This window comes from Pinus tabuliformis, chromosome 3_2 (genome assembly GCF_031772625.1).
Source record: "Pinus tabuliformis cultivar Carrire ecotype Pingquan chromosome 3_2, CPIR1, whole genome shotgun sequence".
Taxonomy (NCBI): Eukaryota; Viridiplantae; Streptophyta; class Pinopsida; order Pinales; family Pinaceae; genus Pinus; species Pinus tabuliformis.
This window is the reverse complement of record NC_142302.1, coordinates 936,393,230-936,399,354: the sequence shown is the minus strand read 5'-3', so window position 1 is coordinate 936,399,354 and position 6,125 is coordinate 936,393,230.

Genomic DNA, 6,125 nt, shown 5'->3' with positions numbered 1-6,125 from the left:
AATGGAGATTTAGAAAAAGAAGTTTGTATTGAACAGCCAGAAGGATTCATTCTTGGAAATGATGAAAAACTTGCATGTAGACTCAAAAAGGCTCTCTATGGTATGAAACAAGCTCCAAGGGCTACCGCCTTGAAAAATATCTACACCAACAAGGTTTTACAAAAGGTTTTGCAGATAGCAATTTATATACAAAGATTGAAAATGATAAATTGCTAATTATTATTGTTTATGTTGATGATATCATTTTTGGAAGCAATGAAGAATCCATGAGTCAGAATTTTGCTTCAGTTATGCAACAAGAATTTGAAATGTCCTTGCTTGGTGAACTTACTTATTTTCTTGGTCTACAAGTTCAGCAAACTAAAGATGGGATTTTTATTTCACAAACCAAATATCTCAAGCAGATCTTGAAAAAGTACGGAATGGAATATTCTAAACCTGTATGTACTTCAATCATAACAGGATGCAGTCTCAGCTCAAATGATGAACCAACAGCAGTACATCAACCAACTTACAGATCCATGATTGGTAGTCTGCTTTATCTAACAGGTACTCGACCTGACATCATGCATGCAATAGGAATAGTTGGAATATTCCAAGCAAATCCAAAGGAATCACACCTTCAGGCAGTCAAAATAATTTTCAAATATCTTCAAGGAACTCAGGACTTTGGACTATGGTATCCTAGAGATGCAGATCTTACTCTTCATGCATATACAGATGCAGATTGGGTAGGAAGTGTTGATGATAGAAAAAGCACTAGTGGTGGTGCATTCTATATGGGTTCCAGGTTAGTGTCTTGGTTCAGCAAGAAACAAAGTTCAATTGTTTTATCTACAACTGAAGCAGAATATGTGGTTGTTGCATCTTGCTGCACACAACTACTTTGGATGATGCAAACTTTGCAAGACATTCAAATCACATGTACTCCACCCATCTCCATTCTATGTGATAATACAAGTGTCATCAGTATTTCAAAAAATCCAGTCATGCACTTCGAGACCAAGCACATAGCCATCAAGTACCATTTTCTACGAGAACAAGTGCTTGAACAAAAGGTCAAATTGGAGTATGTAGCCTCCAAAGAACAGTTTGTTGATATATTCACTAAAACACTGCCCGGATAAACATTTGAATATCTCAGACAAAAGTTGGGAGTAGTTGTTGCATCATCCTGCTGTTAAATCTAGTTTTTCAGAGGAAGGTTATTATACGCAGGTTTCATGAAGTATAGTCGCGTATACACGCGGGTTTCTATGGCTGAAAAAGTGTATATGTTTTTCTGACAGGAAAAACAATGGGTCAGACTTTGATATGGGTGCTCTGTCTGATGTTGATGGTTACATTCTAACGATATGCTTTGTTCATTAAGTTTAACTGACTGGCAAAGATGCCTTGATTAATGGCTTGTTAACAATGCACAGGTTTAGAGGGAAAATTAGCCTTCACAAGCATTTTGCATTGTTGGCATTATGGTTGCTGAGTCCAACCATGGCTTCAGATATTTATACTATTTTTTGCTTAAGTCATGTAGAAGTCTAGGGTGTGATATGACTTCTCATACATTTGAATGAGTCCTATTGGACAAATGATGTAATTTGTATCCCCACTTTGCATGGGAAGAATGATGTAATAATTACTATATTTCAGTCATGTATAAACAATTAGTATATCCCCACTTGGTTAGCTAGATGAGTCAAATTTGGTATATCCCCACTTGGTTGGGTGATTGATGTATGTATGAGTCATTAGTAATAGGAAGGTCATACTCACATAGTTGAGTTATAGAGTCATCTTATTCTTTTGAAAAATATTTTTGCAGACTTTGCATGTGATTAGGGTGAGCATGGATGGTATAGTGCATCTTAGCATGTACAAATGGGGAGTTTAATCAAAAAATTCAACATGTGCCTAGGGGTAAAATGATCAATGTTAATATATTCAGATATGAAAGTCTTCATTTTGGTCAGCTCTTTGTCCTTGATGTCAAAGGGGGAGAGTATTTTGGTCTTGCTTGTTATCTCTAATAGTTTCTACAACTTGCAGTAATGAACACCAACATGGTTGCCATCAAGTCCAATGGGGGAGATTGTTGGCATTATGATGCATGTGTTGTACTTGATGGAAACCCACTTGTAGCAGAACAACTCACTTGTACATGATAACTAGATGAATCTACGTAACTAGATGAATCTACAGGAGAGATATCAGATGTGACAGAATGCATAGCAATTGTGTTTATAGATGGGACAAAATGTAGGGCAGTTCAAAGGAATCAGTTCAGAAGTAATGTACAATGGAAAATCACATTATAATAGGTCTATTCAGAGGTAACAAAGTAATGGTACAAAAAAATAGGATGAAGGAACAAAGGACTACAGATCAAAATCAAGAAGTTGAAGAAAAAGGACATTTTCAGGTATGTTAAGTTGTATACACGGGTTCACTATACAAAAAGAGTGTATACACGCGGGATCATGGAATAGAAGGAGTGTATATGTATGCACGCACTTTCATAGAAAGAAAAGTGTGTATGGGATGGAAAATCAAGGTTTTGGTCCAAGGTTTTGGTCCAAGGTTTTGGTCCAAGGTATTGGTTCGAGGTATTTGGTCCAAGGTATTGGTCCAAGGTATTTGGTCCAAGGTATTTGGTCCGAAGTATTGGTCCGAGGTATTTGGTCCAAGGTATTGAGAAAGGCCTAAAACTATATAACGAGGAGAAGATGATTAGGCCAAAGTGTGCAAGTGAATAAGATTCTAAGGAATACTTCTATCTGGAGTATATTTTATGTTGCAGGGTTATGTTTGGGACTAGATCTGAAATATTTATGTGCACCTTGAGTTCAATATTGGATCACGATCATGACATCTGAAATGACTTATTCTTGAATGATCTGATATTGTTTGAGGCTAGATCTGATGTTTTGCATCTGTTTTATTCATTATCTATCATGATCTGGGTTTGTCTGAAGTCTGGAATTGTAGCAAGTTTCTGAGTCAATTTTGCAGATCTGTATGTAGGTTTGTCTTGGCAAAAGGGTGTGTACACGCAGGTTCTGTTCTTTCAAGTAGCGTATAAATCTGAATGCATAAGGAGGTTGATATTTGATTGATTGTATAAGTGAGAAGAAGTGTTTTTCTATTGCCTACCTGTGTAAAGTTCTGTAAGTTGATAGTAGATGTTTAGTACACTGTTGGTTGGTACAGTTTGTGATTCAGAGATTTTATGATTCAGAATATTTAGAGGTATACGCAATTTGGACTGAAAGAAGTATCATATACATGCAGGTTGTCTTCATTGAAATAGCATATACAGTTTGACACATGAAATTTTGAGGTTTCAGTTGGTTTTGAATGTTGATACAGGTTTCTGGGTTCAGCACAGTGTTCTGATGACTATGATCTGATTATTTTAGATTAACTGCATGTTGTTTGATGAAGTTTGAGTTTCTAAATTTCTGATGGGTTATTGATGAGTCAAGATCTTCATATATCTTGATATGTTCCAGGAGCATCCAGTCTGAAAATTCATGAAACGTGGTCCCTAGTGGAAGAGTGGAGTTTTCTGTAGGCTGGCACCTATGTACTAGTAAATATATTGGCTATTACAAGAGCTAGGGGGTTGTAGCTCCCTTCCAATAGAAGTTGGAGAGTGAGAGAAGGTTGTAACCTTCTACAGGTAGAAGCCTACGTATTAGTATGAGTCTGCACTAGTGCAAGACTGTAAAATAGATTTTCTAGTAAAAGAAGATAGAGACGACAGCAGCAGGTGGTTTTCACCCACATTGGGTTTCCACCTTAAATCTTGGTGTTCATGTGTGTTGCTTATGTTTGATGGTTTATTCTATTATTAATTCACATGATTACTATTTAATGTTTAATAAAGTATTGATGCACTGATTAAAGATCAACATACGATGAATTAACTAAATCATAAATTCACTAGATATACGTTGGTTGCCTTAAGAACAGTTGCATGCACACGCGAGTTCCCTTCACTGAGGTAGTGTATATAAATCTGATTATGGAAATGAAAAAGTTATTGATTTGAAAATATTGATTCACCCCCCCCCCCCCCAGTATTATTTCCAACAACTTCCACACATATCCTTGTATGAGCCACCAATATCTTCCTTTCCTCTGCTTGTGCCATCACATATTTTCCAATAATTCTCTCCCCCTTTGACATAAATAGAAAAGGGCTATAAGTTGCTTCTTCTTTCCAATGCAATCATTGATTGTCAATAACGGAGGGTCATGTTGTTGATGTGCATCCTTCTTTGTGGACTTCTCTTGAAGGTTTAATAGCTTATTCTACTCTATGAACTGGACTTGTGTGATATGCTCCCTATGAGCATATACTTCCTCCATTTTAATAAACTTTCAGTTATGGACACCTTATGGTTGTTGGATAAGTATTGTTTCTGCCAATGCGTCATTTATACCAACCAAATAGTAATTGATACTGATTAAATTTGATCATGGTATTGTTGCTACTACAAATACCAGTAATTAGTGATTCATTGATCTTGTTCTTCACTGTTGCTATTGTTGCATCCTTTACGCTCACTTCTCTAGAGCATCTTAAACACTTCTCCCCTTGAGATCATACTTCTACAATAGGGACTTTTTTCATTCCTTGCACAATATTTCTTCCTAAGGCTGAAAATTATCGTTTGCTACTACTATCAAAGCAGCTCCCCTGAGCCAATGCTCTCTAATCTCCTACATCTGCTTCTTCTTTTTTTGTATGGGGATTGATCCTGTGGACCTGACTTGACTGTGGTCCTCTTGCCATTCCACACTTCTATTGCAACTCATCTTCTTCTCTCACAACATAAAGTATTTATGTGTACTCCCCTTGAAACCATGTTGGTTTCTCTCTCCTCTCTCTTTCAATGTTGATACATTTGAAATAAACAAATACATGATTGTAATCAAAGAGGGGACTCTACCATACCTTCAACAATCAAATGCACATTTTTTTCTATTCTTTCTAGATTCTTACATCTAACTTATTTGGCCTCCCTTGAGGCCATTCTCTTCCTTTCCTAAAGAGAAACAGAGGATCTACTCACCCTGAGCAGATCATCTTCCTTTTTCTTCCAAGCCTTCAATGGTTGAGTCGTAACAGGAGAATTAGTCTACAGCTTCTTCTTCTCCCTTGTTTGGGCTTTCTCTTGGCTATGCATGGCTAAAGGAAACTTCTCCTTCAAGTTCTCTTTCTTAACCCAAGTCTTATAATTGCCTTTTTGCCTTACAGAGGTGTTTGCTACAAGAGTAGGAGGATCCTTCTTCCTGATTTTATTTTGATTTCTTCCTCCTCTTTTCATCTTCCTATTTTGACATAGAACACTAAAGACAAACTTGTATTCCTCTACTCCATTATTTCTTCTTGTCTTCAAATCCTGAGTTGTTACATTTTCATGAGAAGCATGTCATTTATTCTCATATCTATAGCTTTCTTTCTTGTGCCCAATATTTCCACAATTGTAGCATTTGAAATAGCACCGGAATGGGGCAGAGAAGTTACTACTCTCGACAACATTCTTGTCAAAACTCCTATCGCTACCAACATGCTTACCCCTGGCTACTTTGTGCATCCTTCGGTTCTTGCTACCCAACATATCTTGTTCTCTTGCATGCCATCTACAGTCTATGGATTTATGTCCAAAGTTATTGCAAGAAAAACAATAACCATGAAAAAGCTTTTGATGAGAGAAGTTACATTTTCTTTGAAGGTTTTTTGCTTGAGGGGGAAGGACTTCTTTTGCTTCTTTATGCTCCTTCCATGGAATATTGTGCTATTGCCTAGCATTTTTCCCTTTTTTTTCTTGGCTCTATTTTTTTCTCTCCTTGTTATTGCTTCTTAGCATATTGTTGTTTCATTTCTTCTCTTGTTGTTGATGCTTTCCTTTCTATTGTTGAAGTTCAAAAAATAGAACCTTCCAACTTTTTCCAGATTTTTCCTTCTTGGAGCTTGGTTCTTCTTCAAAACCCAAACCTGCCTTGATGAGTGGGGATCTCTTCTTAACAAGCACCTCATCCAAGACCTTTCTGCTCTCCTCAAGCTTCTGATATCGAGATAGCTTTTTATTTTACTTTTCTAAGTCATGTCTCAATGA